Source organism: Talpa occidentalis, unplaced genomic scaffold (assembly GCF_014898055.3).
Source record: "Talpa occidentalis isolate TD23 unplaced genomic scaffold, MPIMG_talOcc4v2.1 talOcc4.5, whole genome shotgun sequence".
Classification (NCBI taxonomy): Eukaryota; Metazoa; Chordata; class Mammalia; order Eulipotyphla; family Talpidae; genus Talpa; species Talpa occidentalis.
Window position 1 is genome coordinate 53,745,133 of NW_023604861.1, and position 23,816 is coordinate 53,768,948.

Sequence of the window (23,816 nt, forward strand, 5' to 3'; positions counted from 1 at the left end):
ATGAAATCATTTCCTTCCTGCCTAACCAGAGACTGAATTTAGGTGACAGAGTCTAGCTGTGGACCTAAGACAGATTTAAAAAACAGAAGAAAAAAAAATTCACAGCTGACTATGCTGGTCGATTGCCACTCCCAGTTTGTCTTAATTGAATGCTGTCCCCGCACTTCCTGGCAACTGCATATTCGTCCTTCAAGACCCAGTTCAAATGTCTTTCTCTGCAAAGCCTTTTCTTGCTTCCCCAAGCGGAGTTTGGCATCTCTTTTAAATATTCTAGCAGCATGTCTTTGATTCCTGAAGTCACTAATATTTACCCAGTATGTGCTTTACATTACTCAGTCTCTTATGCCCTTGCCAAAATGTACAATACTTTAGGGAGTTATCAGTTTGCCTGTCTGTCTTGTTCTCTCACTCAATTTCCAGAGGGTGAGTACTGTGTTTTACTCATTTTTGTATACCCATGCATAGCAGATGCTCAGTGAAATGATTCACGCCATAAGAAGGAGGCAATGGTACAGAGCAGTTACATGAGTTACACCAAAATTGACAGATCATTTCTGGACTGCGGTTTTGAAGTGCTTTCTAGCCACAGACAACTGAGAGTAGATGACAAAAAAGGGCTGAAAATATGAGAATTTGAAGCTTTACAGAAATCACCTAAAAAGCACCTGAATTTTCCTCCTCTTTCATCTCTCTTACCGCTGCCTGGAACTTTTTCAGGCATTCCTCATTTCTTGCCTGAATTTACTAATGACTTCTAAATTGGTCTCCTTAACTCAATTATAAGATTCTTTTCCTCCCTCGTCTCCTCTAATCCTTCTAGAACATGACCGCTCACTTAACCTTGCTACAGACAAATCCATTACTGGCCTAAAGTCTTTCAGTACTTGAAATCTATCACATACATACCGACATGCATCCATGCAGGCACACAACTTGCATATACACATATACCCACACATACATAAGCATATGCACACACACACTGTTGTCAAAGTGAAATCCAGATTCCTTGTTGTGATTTCAAGTTCATACATGATCCAACTCTTCCTTTCCTGTCACCATTACCCCTCCACACCTATCTTGCTCTATGAGTAATTGTCTCAACAAGTCCTTCTCTGACTATACCATTTTAAAAAATATACACACATATGTGCATGAACACACACAAAAACACACCAACTCCCTGCTTTATATTTTCCTCCATAACACTTACTACCTTCTACTATACCATATAATTCGCTTACTTTTGTTTATTTTGTTTATTATCTACTTCCCCAAATAGAGGTAAAATTCACAAGGACAAGACTTTTAAAGACTATTTTCCTGAAGAATCTTGAATTTCTCTGGTGTCATAGTGGTTTTACCATTCCGCCCCGGTCTAAGTTAAGGTTGAGTTACTAAGAAATAGACACGTGTACCTTTCTTAGGGAAACTACTGGAGTCCTTTTATTCTTGTTTATGCAAACCTATCCTGTTATCACCAGGATATATCATCAATATCCTGTTTTGCTAAAACCTGAATGCTAAGATGTATGAATCTGTTCTGGCTTTTGTTGTCAGAATTTCTGTTACCTTGAAGTGCCAGCAAGTCATAGAGCAGGTTCTCTATGAATACGGGCAGACGGGTAAAGGAGAGTCCTGGAGCCCTCACTCGCTTTTTCAAGCTTTTAATGATCTTTCTACACCATTTGTAGTAAGGCAATCAGGTGCAGGGCAGGCAGAGAGGTCTGGGAGCAAGGAGCCTGGCAGGCCTCCTAGCTCCTAGTTAATCTTTACTCTTTCTGGGCTCTCTGGTGTTCTCTCATAGTGTCTTCGCAGGTCTCTACTATACTCTGCTGCACGGTTCTCTACTGCCACCCTTATATATGCTCAGTCTCTCGGCTCAGCTGTGCCCACTTACACATGCCCACACCATGCTCCAGGTGCCGCCATCAAGCACGCATATAAGACCACAGGTGTAAATCATGGATGCTAATAACAGGAGGGCGGAAAAAACTTAGTAACTTCCATTTACCCTACATACCCTACATACATTTTCAGACTTACTCATTATAACACTAAAAAATTCTGATCTTTGAACAGCTACTTTAGAAGCTGTCATCCCTGCCATTGACCAAATTAAGAAACCTTTATTCCCCCTCCATTTGGTTGTTTTCTGTGTTGATTTTGTTTTGGCTTGTCTCAACAGATCTTGTCTACTTATCCACTGCTAGATTCTAAGAGTCTAGAACAGTGCCTGACATAGAAGAAGTGTGTAGGGGCAAGAACAGGGCACAGTGCAGGTTTTCTGATCCAGCAGACCAGGTAAAGGAGGAATAAGAGTCCTCAGTGGCTTTTTTGCAGGCTTTTATTAGGATTTACCCGGTACACAGCAGGCAGGGATGCTGGGGGGCCGGGAGGCTGGCAGGCCTCCCAGCCCCCAGCAAGTCTTCACTCTATCTGGCCTCTCCGGCGGCGTTCTCTGCTTCTCTCTCAGTTTCTGCTGGCGTCCCTATGATGCCGCCCTTAAAAGTCCAGTCTTAGCCCAGGTGAATCCCATCTACCTATGCACACACCCTACTGCAGGTGCCCACCATCAGGCATGCATTCAGGACTGCAGGGTTCCGTCATCTATCCTAATGGCGGGAGGGCAGAAAAGCCTGATACTTTTTTCCTTACCCTACAAGGTGCCTTTGAAATATTTGTTGAATAGCTGAATTGTATCTTCAGTGTTTAGTGTAACACTTGTCACATAATAGACCCTCAATACATATAAATTGAATAAATTTATGAAGGACTGGAAGAAACTGGGATACAGAATCACATCGAGGAACAAAGTAGATGAAAATGCCATTAGAAATTCCTGCTTCTGAGTAATATTCCATTGTGTATACAAACCACATCTTCTTGATCCAGTCATCTATTTTTGGGCATTTGGGTTGTTTCCATAGCTTAACTATTGTAAATAGTGCTGCTATAAACATAGGGGTGCAGGTGCCCTTTTGAATTAATGTTTCTGTATCTTTTGGGTAAATACCTAGGAGTGGAATTGCTGGATCATATGGAAACAAGATGAAAATGCATACATTGTGCAAAAATGAAAAATGATGTAAAAAGTATATAAAATTCAGAATAATAAATTTAAAAAAAGAAACTCCTGCTTCTTTTTCATATTCTTTATCTAATCAAGCACCAAGTTGTTGACTCACCTCTTAAAATCTCCCTAATATTTTCTTTTCCATTCACTTCCACTATTTAAAGCATGTCCGTACCCTTACCTACACTATGTCCATACTCTTACCTACATGTAGGGTAAGGTAAAACGTATCAGGCTTTTCTGCCCTCACACCATTAGGATAGATGAGGGAACCCTGTGGTCCTGAATGCATGCCTGATGGTGGGCACCTGAAGTGGGTACACCTGGGCTGAAAGACTGGGTTTTTAAGGGCAGTGTCACGGAGAAGCCAAGAACGAATGGAAGCCGAGAGAAGAAGAGAAGCAGAGAGAACGCCGGAGAGCCCAGATAAGTGAGGATTTGCTGGGGGCTGGGAGGCCTGCCAGCCTCCCGGCCCCCCAGCACCCCTGCCTGCCGTGTGCCTGGTAATCCCAATAAAAGCCTGCAAAAGTTACTGAGGACTCTGACTCCTCCTTTACCTGGTCTGCTGGATCAGAAAACCTGCCCTGTGTCCAGTTCCTGCCTCTACACTACACTATTACCATATCCCTCTAGTTAGCTTCCATGCTTCCAATCTTACTCTCTTCCAATAAGTCCTACTCTCGGTGACATTTCTAAAATGTTTCTAGGGAATCTACTCCCAAAGCAAGAAAGACACTGTAGTGCCAGGAAAGCACAGAGCAAAGGGTAAAGGAGAGTCCTGGAGCCCTTGGTGGCTTTTCTTGAGCTTTTACCAGGTACACGGTACTGGCCCCCTGGGATTCCAGGGGGCCAGAAGGCTGGCAGGCTTCCCAGCCCCTGGCAAATCTTCACTCTTTCTGTGCTCTCTGGCATTCTCGCGTGGTCTCTGCTTCTTTTTTGCTGCTCTGCTTGTTCTTCTCATTCTCTCTGCTCTCTTTCTCCTAGGTCTGTTTTGCTGGCGTCTCTGTGACACCACCCTTATAAGCCCGGTCTCAGTCCAGGTGTGCCCACCTATGAATTCCCCACCCTACTCCAGGTGTCTGTCATCAGACATGCATGTAGGACCACAGGGATCCATCATTAATGCTAATGGTGGGAAGGCAGAAAGCCTGATAATTTTTCACTTACCCTGCAGATAAGCTACTGAACAGCATGAAATACTCACACATCACCCATCTGTGCACAACATACATGGAGCTAAAATCCAAAATCTACAAGGAACACATATAACTCAAGAAAAACAGAACAAAGAACCTAATCCAAAAATTGGGCAGAGAAAAAAAAAATGGACAGAGGAGCAAAACAAACACTTCCCCAAAATCACACAAATGACCTGTAGGCACATGAAAAAATCTTTAATATCATTTATCATCAGGTACGTGTAAATCAAAACCACATTCTCACTCTAGTGAGAATGCTGCATATTTAAAAAGTAAAAACAGAAACAATAAATGTTGGTGAAGGTGTGGAGAAAAAGAGCCCTTGCACATTGTTGATGGTAATGTAGACTGGCCCAGCCCCAATGGAAAACAAAATTAAAAATAGATATACTAGGGCCTCCCCGGTGGCACACTGGGTTGAGCGCAGTGCTGTGAAGCTGTCCACAGCCTCTGTAGCGCAGGTTCGATTCCCAGCCGGCCAGGGAGATTTCCACATGGCACGGCAGACCTCTCCAGTCTCGTCTGCTGCTCCCCTCAGCAGTGCACTTCGGTCCTTCTGCCTGTTCTGCTCTGTCTCTGGTGGATTCTCTTTCACCCTCCCGCACCTCTGGCCTGCACCCCAGTGCTTGTATAAATAAATAAATCTTCAAAAAAAAACTGAAAAAAAGTAAATTATAAAAAAAAAATGTACTATACATCATGTGATCCAGTAATTCCACTCCTTGACATTATCTGAAGAGTGCAAAAACACTAATTTGAAGGGATACATGTACTCCTATGTTCACTACACCATATTCACAATAGTGAAGTTATAGAAACAGCCTAAGTGCCCCATGACAGGTGAGGGGATTAAAAATGATTGATACATAGCCATGATGGAATAATATTCAGCTATTAAAAAAAAAAAAAAGGGGAACTCCTGCCATCTGTGACAATGGAAGTGGAGGGGTTCATGCTAAGTAAAATAACCCAGAGCAAGAAAGACAAATACCAGATGACTTTACTTATAAGTGGAATACAAAGAAGTGAAACAAATGAACTGATAGAACTAAAGCAAAAAAAAAGGTCTTAAAATGATTGCTGAATTGAGCTAGAGGGAAAAGGAGATGGGAACAAAATGGAACAATATGGAAAAGGTGCTCAATGGTATACAATTAAGGAATATGGGAGTTCTGGGATGGGTTGGATGTGGTAATATATACCTGAGAAGGTGTGAACCCATTTCTCTGAATCACACACAGTGATGTAAACCAATATTACCTCAAATAAGTAATTTTTTAAAGATTTATTTATTTATGCATACAAGAGCTGGGGTGTAGGCCAGAGATGCCGGGGTGAGAGGATTCACCAGAGACAGAGGGGGGAGAGGAATAGGCAGATCTACTGAAATACATTGCTACTGTGAGCAGCAGGCGAGTCAGCAGAGGCCTGCTGCACCATGTGGGTCACCTTCCTGGCTGGGGATTGAACTCGTGCTGCAGTGGCTGTGGATAGCTTCATAGTGCTGTGTCTTAACCCCTTGCACCACCAGGGAGGCCCCAATAAATAAATTTTAAAAACAAAACATCATTTGTGCCTGATTCATTCTACACAATAATATCAGTGTGCTGGCAATTGTCCTGAGTTGTCACTGAAACTAGGCCCAACATTATCCTGAAGGGAAAGGTGAGAATCCGAGCATCATCGGCTTTTTCTAAATTAGCATAAGGTACGTTTGGGGGTTTAAAAAAACATCTCATAGTGTTGCAACTTAACCCCTTGAGCCACCAGGGAGGCCCCCCATAGCCACTGCAGCACTGAGTTTGATCCCCGATCCACATGGTGCAGCAGACCTCTCCTGACTCGCCTGCTGCTTCCCTCAGCTGTGTATTTCAGTCAATCTGCCTGTTCTGTTTTCCTCTGCCTCTGGTGAATCCTCTCACCCCCGCACTTCTGGCCTGTACCCCAGTTCTTAAATGCATAAATAAATAAATCTTTAAAAAAATAAAAAAATTAAAAATCTCAGCTTTTCCTAATAGGTTTATCTGAGATTATGACATAAATCATACTTTTGGCAGTGCCTGCAACTATTATTGCCTCTTCTTCCTGCTTAAAAAGCAAAAGAAGAACTAAAACAAAAAAAATACAATTAGCTAAAGATAAATTACCAAAAGGGAGTTGACAATATTAAGCAAACAAGGTAGAATTAGATTGAGTATTATTCCAAGAGTTATCTTTGAATGCAGTGTCAAGGAGAAAAAAATATATGTTAGGAGGAAAACGGACTGGAATGTAAGAGAGACAGGGTGGGATATTGTGGCAAAAAGGCAAGACAACGGCAATGACAGGCAATGAGTATGGTGACTGGAAGCATCAAGAAAATAAATCAGAGTATAGCAGATGAGAACTAGCTATTCCGGTTATGAAAATTCCTTTTTCCAGGTTCCTATCTGGGTGCATCCCTTAAAAACGCCACACTAAATTCATCACCACCTGTTTACATAGGTTGACATGCTGGTCAGGACAAGGCCAAAGTTTCTCTAGGTTTCCTTGACAGAATTTTGTGCAACTTCTATGGGTGTGCTTGAGGTGAAATACACACCTTTGGGATGGATCTTCAGGCCACAGCCCAGGTAGGGGTAGAATCTTAGTAGAGGTAAGCATCTAGACCCCAGATAAACAACACAGTTCCACTCCCTTGACCACTGCTCAACTCCAGGGGAAGCCATGGTCCAGGGAGGGCTTTATCATTCTATGTCTAGCAATGAAAAAGAACAAAATGCCAGATGAACAGATTTTCACAAAGGAGGGCAACAGGAAATTGCATCCCTAAGATAAGCCTGGGAGGAGTCCATCTTCGTTTTTAGCAGAACATAATGACATAAATTGGAGAGCTGGAAATCATAAGGCTTGCACCAGACCTCGTACACCAGGGGTTACCTTGAATTCACCCTGTCCTCCATGCATCATCTGGTCTGTGATGTACAGGGTAAGAATCATTAAAAGCACTACACCTGATTTGACACACAGGAGGACATCAGACGTCCTCTGCACCTGAAATGTTATTGCTGGCCCACTGGAAAGAAACATCTTAAGGGCAACTTCACTGATGACAGACCTCAAGTTTGACTGATCTAATGGAGTGTTGCCAATTAGATTTCCAAATGCTGAGAACTTTCACTTCTAAGTCTTCACCCAGGTTCACTCTATCCACCTACGAAATGTATAATTTTCAGGAAATATATTCTAATCAAGCCTTAAACAACTTTAGTTTCAGAGGCACAAATTCAGCATTCCCAGTCTTCATTAGAATTGTCCCTTCATGAGTCCCTGTGCTATGGCCCTCTTCTGATTTCTGACTCCTTTAATTTCAGTCTTACGAGATTATGATTTCTTGACTTTTTGGAATGGAAAGCAGAAATGTATCTAGTCAGTACTGATAAAATTGACTGGGGTCAATGAATACTTAAAAGCCAAAAAAATATTTGAGGAGGACTCCTATTCTTGAAACCTCATTTCCCAGTTCAAATCCAGAAAACCATAAACCTAGATTAGAATCACCCTTGTATCATCTTTTTTTTGGCCTGGCAGCCATTAAGAGAAGATCCTGGAGGGCACACCAGGAATATTAAGGATGTGCTGGGGTTTTGTCTCCCAGGAGAAAGAACTTCAGGGCTCCCTGGTCTTGGGATTCCTCTCAATAGAGACAGATCAGAGTTGAAGTCTTTTTGAAATAGTCAAGAGAGTTTCCTAGTCACGTTCCAATCATAAATGGGTGAAAAAGTGCAGAGGAATGTCCCAAGGTCAGAACATGAAGATGAAGAAGACTGTGCTCCCTTTCCAATGTGTTGATCCTTACCAAACTCTCTCTGAGCAGACTTCTCAGGATGCTCTGACCCAAGTCCTATTCCTCCACCCCCTCTTATGAATCTTACCTATACTGCAGGTATAATCTTTACCTAGACAATGTGGACTTCCCATGGAAAAGATCTGGCTAACATAGTAAATTAACTCACTCTCTACTAGTAGACAAATGGGAAAGGTAAAAATTCCTGTAAGACTACACCTGTTTGCTGATTACTTTTTGTTGTAACAGTGACCTCACACTTAGAAGAGAAGTAAAGCTAATAGAGAAATATGCACAAGTATGTAAAAGGAACAACAGAACCAAAATAGTGGTGATGGGATAGAAACTTTTAGGGAGGCAGGTCCTTTCAGAGGTCCCCAAAAGTAAGCATTTAATGCCCTGCCTATGTACGGAAACTTTACAGAGGGACTCTGCACCATTCACTTTCTTCCTCAACAGTCATTTAACAAATACTAATGAAAGGCCTATTATGAGACCTCGTGCTATATATAAAGTGCTATATAAATATAAAAATATAGAAGTGTCTCTGCCACATGGAGCTTACACTCTATTGGGGAGACAAAGCAAAAATGTGAACAGACAAAATCAAAATTGATTGGAGTTGTGTTTTAGACAACATGTCAAGGAAATCTTCGAGGAGGAACTATTTAGGCTAATGAAAGGAATTAATCAGGCACAGAGAGGGAAACAGTCCGTGGTGAGTGCCAGCATACCCCAGGAATAGCTCGTTAGGCTAAAACGAGCTGATTAGGAAGAGTGATACAAAAAATGAGATTAGAGAGAGGCAGGAGCCAGAGCCTGTCTATAGAAAGTTTTAGCCATTTGTAGCCATAGAGTTTATTCAAAATAAAATGAAAATGTGTCTAAGGTACATTGCGCTTTGGTATGCATTTGGAAGCATACCAAAGCACTTTGGAAGAACTTACTAAGTTGAAAAATTCAAGATGGACAAGAGTGACTACGGAAAGAGAAGCTGAGAGGCTGTTATAACAGTTCAGGCAAGAGATGATGGTGGTCTGGGTGTTGAGGTAGCAGTGAATACATGTGAGATACATTTTAGAGAAAGACTCGACATGCTTATGAATGGAATGCATGGCTAAAGGACGAGGAGGAATCAAAGATGACTCCAACATACTAAGGGAAGGAGAGAATTTCACAGTCCATTCATTATCACTCTCCCTTGGCTATAACTTCTAATGCTTTCTGGAGTTTCTCAAAACTTAAAGACCTTGAGAGGGTGCTCCTTTTAAGGTTTTCAATATGAATTAGGAATTCTTTCTGCGAGCACAAAGAAATGAAAGATATTTCTTATCTATTTCACCCTCATTATTTTAGAGCTTTAAGTTAGTGAAACACTTTTATATAGCTATCCAGTGTAGTTACCAAAGGGTTTAAGAATTATGTCAAGTAGTTCAGTGCAATATGGGTAACTGAGTATGAATTTTGATTATAAAACTAGGCATAAATTTCTTTTTCTGAGTCAACTCAGTGGAAAAGCACTTAAGTAATCTCTTCAAAGCATAAAAAAAATTCTAACAGCAGTTATATATATTTTAGTAACACCATGACACTTCAGGTTTTTTTTTTTTTTTCAGTTTTTTTTTTTCAAACCATCTATTCCTATAGATGATCTTGTAAAATAGTCACAGATAAATATGGATTCTCTTTTCCAGCATAGTTACTATCAGTATCTAATTTCAGAAGTATTTTTACTACTTCCTATTCAAACAGTAGTGTTGTAAAAGTTTAATAAATCAAGAAAATATATCCTTTTTGGCAATCATTTTAAATACTTTCTTTTTTCAAAACTTAATAAAATCTATTTATACACCATAGTTCAGCTTTTACACAATCATGCAATTATTTTGGGTTTAGAGTTTCAAGAAATTTAATTACCATGCTCTAAGCTGAATAGTGACTGGTCAAGAGATGAAGAGATAGAAATTTAATAAAATGGGAAGTACACCCATAGAAGGATGTGGAAGTTACTGAATATTTGATGAAAAAGAGACCAGATTATCATACCTACAAAGTGACATAAATTTGAATGCTTCTGACATTTGAAAAGAAGTATATTTATTAAAATGAATCTCATGAGACAAACCGAAATGGCACTATAAGGTGTTCCATGCTTCCCAACAACCGAGAGGATCATTTAACAGCTAACCAGAGGAACACTCTACCCAGAAAGTCTTGGGGCTTGAGACAAAAATGAAAGACCCCTGGGACATCAGAGATCAACACATATGATGACAGAAAAGAGGAGACAGGAAAGAAAGTCACACTTCATCAAAGAGGAGGGAAAAGGAGAAAATGCCTGGAGACTGTGGTCTGAGGTAGGGGATACATAGAGCAGAGTTGCCGGTTCAGCCAAGGCAAACTCTGATCTATCATTGATTAGTGGTTTCAGTAACTCCTTATGAGGATAGAGGGGCAGGAGGCTTATTTCCTATCTCCATAAGACTAGATCCCTCATGTTTAGCAGCACCCTGTGCATTCCTTTACTGCACCTATCAAACTTGTTATCATACAGATATTTGTTGAGATTCTTTTTTTTTTGGTTGATGTCATTTAATGACCGTCTCCTCAATTAGACTGAAAATTCCATGAAGCCACTATACTCTCAGTCTTTACACATGTCTGATGCACAGTGAGTCTTAGTAAATATTTGTGAAACAAGTAATTTATTTTATGACATGAACCCAAACTGCCAAAAAGCATAGCAGAGGGACATAGCAGAGGGACAGATAACAGCTACCTTGTGACACAAAAGGAGTGAAAATCCAAACTAGTAGCCAAAATGATCACCATTAATATCAAGAAGAAAAGAGTTGAGATAGCTCTAGAAGGAAAAATATGATTTGTTCCAAGAAGATAGGAAAGGAGGAATAACATAGTGTATGTGGCAAATTGGAGGGACATATGAATACCGGTATGGCTGAATTGGAGGGTCATCGGAAAATAGTAGAATTAAGAAACAGGTTTAAGTAGAAAAGAAACAAAACTTTTGTCCCTGGCTTCCATTAAAGGTTTTTGACTAAAGTGATTATGTGCACAAAACTAGTACTTGAACATCCAAACTATAAAGCAGATGATACAAGAGTTTCACTCCTATTATAAAGATCTCTTGGTTTTACAAAATGATAATGGAAGGGTTATTTTAAATAACATCACCGTGGGTAAGTTAAAATATTTGTTTACAACAAAAATCGTTGCCATTTAACTAAAGAGATCTATTAAGGAACAAGACAAAAAGAAATGAATGATTAAAGATCAGAGAGCTAAGTTCATAACCACCACTAATTAAAGATCATTTGCAAAGTAAGATAAAATAACACTACAATTTTAATACATGAAAATTGACATTTGTGATTTGGTTTACAAAATTTTAATTTATGTAAAACTATTCAGGAACTCATTTATTGCATTTGGCAGTGTCTTTCAGATTCTAAAATACCACTTGTAGAAGATTTCAGAATATGTTTATTTTCAAAAATACAATTAGTTACTCCACTAATAAAAGAAAAACAGAAGTTCAGAACAAGAGTCAGCTGAGGTTCCTTGCCCTTCAAATAAAATAGATGGTGAGATATCTGGCTCCCCTACAATTTCCCTACTGATAATGGGGGATGACTTTTGCCTAGTGATTTCTCTCTAGAACATCTCTTATTGTCTTACAAAGCTGTCCGTTTAAAATACTATATATTGGGGCCTCCCTGGTAGCACAAGGGGTTGGGATGCAGCATTATGGGGCTGTTCCCAGCCGCTGTGGCACAAGGGGTTGGGATGCAGCATTATGGGGCTGTTCCCAGCCGCTGTGGCATGGGTTCGATCCCCAGCCTGGGAGGTGGCCCATATGGCACAGCAGACCTCTCCTGTCTCAGTCACTGCTCCCCTCAGCAGTGTATTTCAGTAGATCTGCCTGTTCTGTTCTCTACTCTGTCTCTGTGAATCCTCCAATCCCTCCTCACCTCTGGCCTGTACCCCAGTTCTTGTATGCATAAATAAATAAATCTTTAAAAAATAATTTAAAAATACTATATACTTCCTCCATAAAGAACATATGGCCAACTTTCAGGATTGGTTGAATATAAGGACTGATGAATATAAATCTAATGAAAATGTGTGAAGGATAGAAATTAATATCTAGCAAACACGGCGTTCCTAATGCTCAAGTAACAAGCACCCTAATGTTAAACCCTTGATGAGTTTCCTTCAACATGCTCTTGATTCTTAGACCAATGTCCTGTGAAGAGCAGTTCATATTTCCAAACTCCACAGAACGATTTCATCTACTTTTACAAGAAACCGAGTCCCTTGTCACCGGAGTCAAACCCACCTACTCTCACTACCAAAATTATATTTCCTCAAGTTTGCGTTATTTAGGCTAACCAGAATAATAAACACCCTGGAAATGCCAGTAAGATGATCTTGCATACTATGGAAATAATCATTAAGGAATTAATAATGAACCTGTTATTTATAAAATTAATCCCTATTCAGCCATCTTTTCTTACATCACACTAAAATACATTCCTTTGTTTTAAGATCAGTCTGCCTCTGATCGTCAGATGTTGTAAATATCTGGAAATACAATGCAAACTCATTGCAAATTGAATATTTTTTAAGTTGTGAAAGTGCAGACTTTGATGAATTCCATGAAAGCATGTTGAAAACTTGGCTAGAATCACAAACAAAACAACTGGCAAATGAGGTTCTCTTAGACATCTTTACAGTTACCTTAGTGATAAAACGTCCTGCAGAAACTCTGATGTTATACCTTGTATATGGGTCTATTATGAACTGAATTGTGCCACCCCCCTAAAATTCATGTTTACATTTTAATTCCTGGTGTGACTATATTTGGAGATAGAACCGTTAGGGGATTAATTAAGATTAAATGAGGTCATACGAATGAAGACCAAATCCAATAGTACTGGTATCTTTATAAGAAGAGAAAGAGACACCAGATCCCCCCTCCCTCTCTCTCTCTTTCATTTTTTCTTCCTCCCTCCCACCCTCTCCCTCTCTCATGAACAGAGGAAAAGCCAACTGAAGACACTGTGAAAAATGCAGCCATCTACAAGCAAGGAAAGAGGCCTCAGAAAAAAATCTGTTGACACCCTGATCTTGAGCTTCTATTGCCCAGGACTATGGGAAAATAAACATGTTATTTACGTCACCCAGTCTGTGGTATTCATTATGGCAGGGCACACAGTCTAATAGAGGCTCATTTACACTGCTGGACAAGATGCTATTCTCATCATCCAGGAGTTAAAATGAAAAGTTACATATTGAGTGTTTTTATGACATAGGTACTACTGAACATTTAGCAATCATGATCAAATTTCATCCCTATTGAGCCACAGGAAGTAATATAACATCACAATCTTTATAGGTGAAGAAGCAAAGGTAAAGATAGGTTACCATCAGTCACTTGCCAGTCACCTAGTTAGAAAGTAGTGAAAAGGGGTCTCCCTGGTGGCACAAGGGGTTAAGTATCAGCACTATGAAGCTATCAGTGGTAACTACAGCAAGCTTCCATGACTGGCCAGGGAGCTAACCCACATGGCACAGGAGACCTCTCCTGTCTCGCCTGCTGCTCCCCTCAGCAGTGTGTTTCAGCCAATCCGCCTGTTCTGCTCCACACTCTGTCTCTGGTGAATCCTCTCAATTCACAGCCCCCCCACCTCTGACCTACACCCCAGCTCTTGCATGCATGCATAAATAAAATAAATCTTTAAAAAAGGAAGTACTGAAAGAAGTCAGAATTCAAGTAGCTCAAAATCCAGAGCCCTACTCACACAGCATTGGTTTTCAGTTCACTCTGCATTGAAAAGTCATTGGTGTGCTTTATAAATAATGTTGCCTGGATTCCTGCCTGAGGTTCTAATGTCATTAGTCTGGGGTATGGCCTGACATCCTACATTTTTTAAAGACCCCCAGCTTTTAAAAGCTATCATTTATACCAGAAAACAGACTGATGGACACGGAAAGGAAGAATGTTGGGGTAGGATGGGTAAAAGGGACAATTGTATGGTCATGGATTGAAAATTTATATATAAGACCTGCAGCAATAAAATCGAAAGAAGAAAGTATTAGTGATATGCCCTATGACATTAATGATAAAGACTTTTTTGTAGATTCAACCCCAATGGAAAAGAAATAAAAAAGCAAAAATAAACAATTGGGATTACCTCAAATTTAAAAGCTTTTTCACAATGAAAGAAATGATAGAATAAAAAAACATAATGAGTGGAAGAAAATAATTATACATTACACAAACAACAAGGGTTTAATATTCAAGTTATATAAAATCATATACCATTCAGCAATAACAAAATAAACAATCCAACTAATAAATTCACCAAAGAGAATATCTAGAAGCCAACAGATACATGGAAAAGTGTTCACCATCACTTTTAATAAGGGAGACGCAGGTTAAAAACACAATGATATATCTCACACCCATGAGAATGGCATATATTAAAAAAAAAAAGTACAATAAGACTAGAGAGGATACAGAGAAAGAGGAACCCTATTACACTTTCGGTGGAAATGTAAATGGATACAATCATTTTAGAAAGCAATCTGGATTTACTTAATTAAACTAAAAGTGGAAATACTGTATGACCCAGCAATCCCACCCCTGGGCATCTATCCAAAGACCATGAACCATCAGCTCAAAAAACTATATGCTCTGCAATGCTCACTGCAGCACTATCAACGAAAGCTGAGACATGGAAGCAATCAAAATACCAATTATTAGAAGACTGGATCAAAAAGAGATGGTATATTCACATGGATTACTGTTCAATCATAAGTAAAAATGAAATGTTCCCAATTATAGAAAAATGGAAAGAGTTCAAGGGAATTATGTGCAGTAAAACAAGACAGGATGACAAAGACAAATACTAGAAATTTATATAATAATTCAACAAAATAAAATACTTATAAAAACTAAGTGTTGATTCTGAAGTTAAGAGGGAAGGAGAGAAAAAGGGTCAAAGGGGAAATAAGAGATTGTGGTGGAAAAAAATAAAGGTTTTGTTTATGGTGGTGGTCTCCAATGTTGAGTGGCTATGGTCACATGCTTGTTGGGTGAGAAGGGGTGACGACTGGAGAATGTCTGGCTAGCACTACAGTGAAGTTTGAACTTTCATGTAGTTCCAAAATTGGGTAAAATTAAGAACATTCCAAAGGCTATTTAATTTTTTAAATCATACTTCCCAATTCTCTGTCTACTTCATGCTGGCAGTGCAGCAATGAAGGGACACAGTCTCTACTCTCCAAGATCTCACAGCTGAGTGGAGATAAGTATGAAAAAAATAAAATAAAACATACTTATTTTCTATCTAACAGGTTGTATGAGTAGGAAATCTAGGTTCCTACTCAGGACCTCACAAGGTTATATTCAAGGATCACCCAGGGCTGGGGTCTGAATGAGGGGGAAAGATATGTCCCAGTTTCCTTTAGGGAATGAATGGGCTCTCCATTTTCTTGCTGGTTGTCACTAAAGCACAGGTCTCAGTTCTGATAAGTTGCCTATAAGCCCTCTTACAACATGGCAAAAGACCTCTTCACGGAAGAATATCTACCTTAGTCTGTTGAAAAGTCATATATAATTTTTTTTAGTTATGGGAGTAAGACATCATCTTTGTTATAAGATAAACTTAATCAAGGGAGTGATATCCCATCGCATCTGCCATCTCCTACCACACATGACTCATTGGGGGTCACCTTAGGTTGTATTTGCCATGCAGTTTACCTTATTGGGATCAAGAACTAGAGCTCTAAAGCATTCTGCTCTATTTCTTTGAATTTCATAGATTTTTTTTTCCTTTTCTTTACTACACAATTTTAAATAACATGGAAGACAAACAGAAAAAAAAATTCCATGCCCTATTGTTACAGTTATTTCTATAAAGTTGCCAATATTCAACAATTTTTACATATAAGAAATTATAGTTTTATATGTTTCAACTAATGTTACACTTCCCTGATAAATCATATTTCTAAAAAATGCCCAGATATAGCCTGAAGTTCTGGTAGAGGAAGTCAGAGACAGATCACACACCATATCTTATTCTCCATCAGTGGCACTTCGGTAATTCCAATGCAAATCCAAAAACATCCAACATTAAAATATAGTCTGTGAAGTGTGTCCCTGAAATATACTCACGTTTTACTTAAAATTCATGACTGCGCAGTCACAAATTTTAAAAACTTGACTCTGAAGAGACAAAATACAAATTATTTCAACTTGAGGTGTCTACAAAGGTAACGTATTATGGTTTAAGAACTACTTAAGCAGAAATGAAAATAATTGACTGTTTCAGTGTTCTAGAAACCGTAACCTAGACAGAACATTTTTATTTTTATTTATTTATTAATGAATACTCGACCACCTCTGATGTGACATTCTCTGGAGTGAGTGGGCTGTCTCATTCCCGGTAGGCCTTCCTACCTATGACTACTGAGGCCACAATGAGAATAAAGTGACTAATATACCTATGTGACGATTTACCTAAAGAGTTCCATTCAAAATTGCCTCCCAGATTCTCCTTGAAAGAATTAAAAGTAGCTTATTCACCACTCCTAGACTTGACTAAAATCTCAGAATCATTGGGTATACTGTGAGTTTAATTTCAAGGAAGAAAAGTCTAATTTTGGAAATGTGAATGGCACTAAGAAGAATTATAACACATTTCTAAAGAGTTTTCTTTGCCTGGTGAAATGTGTAACTTCCTATAAAAATATCTCAGATCCAGGCCTTCGATTTTTTGACAATAGGATTCATGGCCTTTTGAGAAGTTGTGCTACTCTTGTAAGAGAAGTATTGATGGCATAAAGAATCCAATATTCACCAGGAGATTTTTCCATCTGAAAACACATTAGGACAGTCCAGGTCACTTCCATTCACAAACACGCTCTAGCTATGTTATCTAGTGCAGTATCCACCACCCACATGTGGCTAACTGAGCACCTGAAATGGATCTAGTCTGAATTGACAAGTGCTGGAACTACAAAATACATATCAGATTTCTATGAATAAATACCCAAAAATATAAATATAGCATTAAAAATTTTACATTGATTATGTTAATATTATAATAGCCAATCATGATCTATTAGATGAAATAAAACTAATAAGTTAGTTTTACTTATTTCTTTTTGTATATAACTGCTAGAACATTTAAAATTATGTATGTGTCATACATTTTATTTCTACTAGGTAAGATTCCTCTAAAAGGAGAAGTCCATCCTCTTCCTGCCTACTAGGCCAGACTGTACCCAGCAGGTATGCCAGTTTTGAAGGCCCGAGCTGAAACTTCAGATCCTGAAATATGTAATGAATGGACTTTAGATCCTGATTCTGAAAGATAGAAGAGAAGGATTTATACTAGTAATCAAGGTGATGAATAAAAAAACAGGCAAGTGAATCACAAAGCCAGGTTTCCATGAGTGTCTCAGGAGAACTATGGTTCTCAAATGTGGTCCCCAAGCCAGTAGCACCAGCATCACCTTAGAACCTGCTAGACATGCAAATCCTCATACCCCATCCTTTACTTACTGACCTACTGAATCAGAAACTGTTTTAAGTAGGCCTCCAGGTGATTCTAATACAGTCTTCAAATTAAGAACCTTTCCACACTTCATTTAAGATCCCAGTTACCCTGTGGATTAGAAATAGTTTGCATCATCTTTAACAAGTGAGGAAGCTATGAGAGAAAAAATCTTGCCCAAATTGTACAGTTATTAAGTGTCAAAAAAAAAATCAAGCTTTCAACTCATGTGTTTCAAATCCTAAAGTCAATACTCACAATCTAAACAGACATAAAATCAGTAAGAAAAAGAGAGGTAAGTGGAAGATCTAAATAAGTGATTGTTAAACTTTTAGGAGTCACCAACCTGAGAATCTAGTGAAACTCTGGTCCCTCTTCCAAAAAAACACACTTTCACACAATGTTAATATAACTTCAGGTCATTCAACCCCTGGAAGTCCCTACTGCATCCAATTTTATAATCCCTGATCTAGAGCCTGAAATTGGATAAGCCATTCCTCATAGTAAACTAATCCACCTCAGCGAAAGGCGATTTTGTACATACAATGCTTCCAACTAAAGATACAATGAAAGAAAAATTTGGTCTTAGATGTTTGAAGGATGAGAATCATGGTTCTTCTATGGCCTTACCCAGAACAAAATGCTCATTATTGGCTTATAGCTACAATGGCTTTTAGCAGAGAAAGTAGCAGACACCCAATAATCTTGAAATCTGAAAGGGGCAAGGTCTCAGGAGGGTAGAAAACCATGGATCTTGGTCATGTTTGCCTTTAAGGTCAGAGCACTGTGAGAAATGAGTAAAGAGCCTTGTTAATATTGTCTGTCTTATTCTTTTGAAGAGAACGTTAATGACAGGAATTTCTACTTGTGATAGCTTTGGAAACACATCAGGCTAAAAAAAATGATGTACAATGAACGAAAGTGCTTTTGTGATTGTGATTATAGTACAGAAAGTATTTGCAGAGCCTGAAACTGTTTGATAAGCTCATTTTTAGCCTGACCTGGAACTTTCATAATTTATTCTCAAACAATGGTGATGAAATGGGGATGGTGGTGAAGGAGAGGAGCCTTTTCATGAACCCATAAAAACAGAGCTGAACATGTATCCTTCATAAAAGGGAAAGTAGGTTATCTTAAACTGTAATGGTAAATTCTTATTGTTTCTTTAATAGGTAATTCTACCTTTGAAAAGATATAAAAATATTAAGGGCGAATACAAAGCTCTGTGCATTGGACATTTAGTTATTGCCTTAAAGTATTAGGCAGTCACTAATATAAGTGGACTAAGTTCTGAAATTTCGTACTTGAGAAATTTTTCCAAAGAAAATGATAAATTATATAGACTTTGTTTTTTCTAACTACATCAAGGATTACTTAAAATATTTGCTTTTAGAATCATCCTGCAAAACCTAATCATTATTTATGGAACTATGTCCATGGGGAAATAAAATAAATTTTAGAAAACTGGTTCAAACCTACTATTTACTAAGGAAGAGACTTTTACTACCTTTTCTAATGCTGGAAAATAAATCAGATTTTTCTTTCCAATGGTTATAGAGGAAGCAGTTTCTCCTTTCCTCTGACAGCTAGTTTTATAAGCAGAAGGAAATGTGCCCCCTGGTGGTGATCACATAAAAGCCTGAAATAGTCATAACTTAGGTATTTATGCATTACAAATTACTTATGCATTCTTTTTCTCCACAACCATGAGATTTTTTTATACACTTTCATGTGTCTCAAAACATCTAGGGAATTAGAGCACATCTGGCAGACAAACCTCAAGTTGTTGAATGATTATTAAAGACACTGATTCTTTACTAATGATTGGACAAGAGTGATTTATTCTTGCCAGCTACTAGCATAGAATCATAAGTAAGCGTTTTTCTTCCAAAATGAGTGCACCATTATAGAACTTTCTTTAAAGTGGTTCCCATTAGTTGTAATATATATGTAACAAAATAGTCCCTAGCTTGAAATTTCTGTGCCTAGCTTTTTCAAGCATTACCTGCCCTACCTACTCCCTGCCCTCATTCTTATATCCATATTCTACCTATTAGATTTAATGCTGCAGTTAAACTGATCTTGTCATTTCCCTGATGCAATCTTCACTGTCCTCTCCCCATTGCCTTGATTCATGGTTTTCCTTTCGCCTTACTTCCAAGAAAGAAGTCCCTTTTTCATTCTATACTACCTTAAATCTGACACTTCTACTCTCTAGCAATATGGAGAATAGTATTTCATTCTTCTTTTCTAAGACATATGGAGAATTTAGAACATGCAGTGCTGAGGGGTATGATCTCTCTTGCATTAAAGAACAAAAACAAACCATAAAAATCTGTCTGAATTACCCTGCCTATAATATATAATTGCCTACTTATATATTAGCTTATCTCTAATTTTCAATACCACATAGTTCAAAACTTTACACAATGTCATGTCCAGATGTTTCTAAATTCGATTTTAAGCTCCTTCTGCCAGAAAACTTTCCTTACACTTCTTATACTTCATGTGTTAATACACTTTAGGAATTGTTAACATGTGTTCATTCAACTCCCTAATTCAGTTATTCAAGAACATCACTGAAACATGAATGAGACATTACTGATATCATTGGGTTCATTGAAGAAATTGAAAGGTTGGCCCCTAGTAATGTGCCAGAGGATTACTTTGAGGGGATGAGATTTGGGAACCAAAATATGTGGAGACAACCATCTTCGATTTTCTCCAGCAATCTGCAATACATGGTATAGAGGTAGGAAAAGTCTATTTTACAGTTAGCCAGGGTCAAGATGAAAGGTTGCTACTACTGGCAGAAAAAGAAAGAAGAGTTGGAGAGATGGGAAGGAAGAAATAAGGGAAAAAAAGAAGTTTCAGGGGCTAGAGAATTCATTGGGGTATCACAGGTAAAAGTTGGTTGACTTATAAGCTGTAATCACAAATTATTTAAATTGGAGTTTCCAGGTTCTAAAATGGGAGCAGTTCTTGGTGGGAATGATGGTTTGTTCATGTACAATATAAGTAAAAGTTTTGAAAGTTAAGGAAATCAAGTTGAAACTTGGTGGATAACTTACCGAATGTTAATGTTGTCTCTAATTATGGCAGGAGTTCTGAAAGTCATGACTCCAGTGAGTTAGGTGCCAAAATCTTCAGTAGATGAAGGCTGAGGGACGAAGAGAGTGGTAGACCATGAAATTCAAAGAGTTATCAGAAAAATGCAAAAGGAAATTTTGCCTATTAGTGAAGTTTAACTGGTTTATAGCTTGCTTTAGTCTATGAAACTTCTTACCATTCCTATTTAACATTTCAAAAAAATGTATTTTGATAAATACTTTAAAAGATACAAAGATGGAAATACTTAGAAAGGAGATAAGTTTTAGTCTATTGTATTTTAATGAGAACTTTTTTAAATGGGAGGCAGTTTACTAGCCACCATGCACCTCCTATCTTACTTAAAAATAACACAAACCAATATTTTACTAAGTTTTTATGTTTGATCAAAATAATTTTATTTTATATAAGCTTCTGCTAGCATTTAATGGTTGTACTGGGAATCCTGGTTACAGGATTAAAGCCAAGATTAATGACTAGATGAGAGGATGTTCTCTTACTAAATCACTTCTTACCCAACTTAGAATATAAAGTGCATAACAAAACATTTGAGAGTTGGTGTCTGATTTCAAAACTGAGGGAAACAGTTTTCAGTTTTTTAACTCAGAGTAAGTTTTGAAATTCAAAACAATAGAATGACTCTCCATTTACTCTTATCCTACCCAGAGCCTTGATTCTCTTTTATTGGGTATTTTACTTTCACAGTTTTAACCATCATTCCTGTCTGGATTAGTCCCACTTGTTAGTCTTGGCCTCTCTATCAAGCTCTGGTTCTGATTTCTATCTACCTATATGACACATCCACTTATAAATACCATTAATACTTGGAACAATATGTTTACAAGTAATTTTCACATTCTCTTTCCAGACACATTTGTATCTCTCTTACATTTCCATCCAGTCACAACCAGATTAGAACCATGAACAAGATAAATATCTCTTCTCCTTTTAAAGGCTTCCAGAAATGATAATTTCCTAAAATCTTTGACAAGCAAACTTTATAAAGTAAGCTACAGAGAACTAAAAGGAAAATGATGATGCCTTTATATCTCACTGCAGATATAGTTCTATGATTTAAGGCTATAGATCAAAGAGACTCATTTTACAAAGAAAATCACTTCTGGGGGAGTGCTCATAGAGAAGATTAGATGGGTGCTTAAAAGACAAGAAAGGTTTAACAGTATTTATCTTCAAGGGATCATTGATTAAGATATAAAATAAAAAGAGAACTTGGAAAAATAAGTTGCTGTATGAATGCAAAGATTGTTTTCTGGTCTGTATTGTTTCTTTTCTGATTATGTTAATCTAATTCATTTACTCCCTGAGGAACATGCCACCAATGATTTCAAAAGATTAAATCATCTTTCTCTGTTATAGATTTATTTGAAATCTCTGGTTTTTCAACCATCTACTTTTTGGTCTGGAAGCTTTTTGAACAAAATATTCCCATTATAGAAATATTTCTAGGTAAACCATTTACCACGAACAAAATGACATCTACCCTAGATTGGTAGCTGCTCTTTGAATAATAATCTTCCTAAAGTTAAAAATGGATAATTAAGGTCTGTTTTAGAGACTTGATTTCCGAGAAAGGAAGCTCAGTAATTAAAGTAAAAATGAAAATGGAAGCTGATCAGAATTGAATAACAATTTTCCATTTCCATTTAAAAGAATCTCTCAGGCACCAAGTTTTATTCAAATTATCCAGAAGGATACTCAAACTATTTATTTACAAATAGCCTTAGATTTTTAGTGAAAGAACTATAAGCTATGTTATTTTGGTTCTATAAAATAAATAGGAATGAAAAGCAACTCAAAAATTCATGTTGCTGTGGAGGATGGAAAGGAAAGGGGGAAAAAAGAAGGATGTTTTGAGCAGGAGGCCAAGTTCCTGTCCCCTCCCTACTCACCTTCTTCTTGGGAGAATTTCAACCAGGAGAGGTCCCTACACAGTAGTCAGTTTGCTGTGCCCTCAAAGTCCACTTACTTCTCAACCCCCACAAGCAGGCAAGGAACTGCTTGCTAGCCTGCCTTATGGATTGCAGACTGGAGACAGTCTCTAGGACAAACTCTTTCACTGGAGAGGCACAAACACAAGTAACCGCAGACAAAAATGTCCTTTATTCATCTTACAATGTGGCAGAGTATTAAGAAGGCCCTTGAAATTATCGGGATAGAAGGAACACACATTAATAGGATAGGGGATCAAACTTATGCTGCAGAAGCTGCGGATAGTTTCGTAATGATGTGCTTCACCCCTTGTGCCACCAGAGAGCTTTATTTTTAATAATACCTTTAGTTCCAAAACTCTAACTAAAGCATAAAAACATTGATTTTCAGAGGTAAGGCTTCAGATCTTATGAAAAGTCTAGAAAAAATCAAGTAAACCTATTATTAAAGGTTCCATGCAGGAGAGTTACAAATTTGTTGTGTTATTTTGCATTTTGTGTGAGCTCCAAATTGTACCTGGTTACATATCTGTGCAAATGTTCAATCTCTGCTGATTTTGGATATGCTATCTATATTAACCATTATATTTATATTATTAACCCTCACACCCTCCTCTTTTTCCAGATAGCTTTGAGTGGTGAGCTGAGGTATAACTATCTTTCCAAATGATTTTTGTATAATGTAAACAAAGGTTGTGCCCAAAACATTAAAAGTCTATTTCTGTTTCACTATTTTCCACCACATGTGCACAAAATCAATTTGGTTCATTTACCATGGCGATATTGTCAATTCAGTTCCAGACTACTGCAATAAAGCTAATATATTAATAAAAGGAATCACACAAGATTTTTGTCATCCCAGTGTATATACAACTTGTGTTTACACAATATTATGTTCGATTAAGTGTGCAATGGCATTATACACAACGCACAAGCTATGCAACAATGTACACACCTTAATTTAAAAATACTGCTAAAAATAATTAACCATCATACGAGCCTTCAGAAAGTCATCTTTTTTGCTATTTTAGCATCTTGTCTCAATATTGACGACTTCTGACTTATCAGGGT

The 23,816-nt window shown here is 37.9% G+C and overlaps 1 long non-coding RNA gene across 4 annotated transcripts in view; it reads right to left on the reverse strand.

Moving 5' to 3' along the window:
* Positions 1-17,314: 17,314 nt before the first annotated feature.
* Positions 17,315-23,816, reverse strand: part of LOC119258846 (uncharacterized) — a 53,639-nt gene continuing 47,137 nt past the window's right edge. For 3 of the 4 annotated variants that reach the window (XR_008554199.1, XR_005128342.2, XR_008554201.1), the window contains exons 4-5: positions 20,760-20,848; positions 17,505-17,799 (exon numbers count right to left, since the gene is read on the reverse strand). This is a non-coding gene — a long non-coding RNA (uncharacterized LOC119258846). The other variant, XR_008554200.1, reaches the window with a different exon arrangement.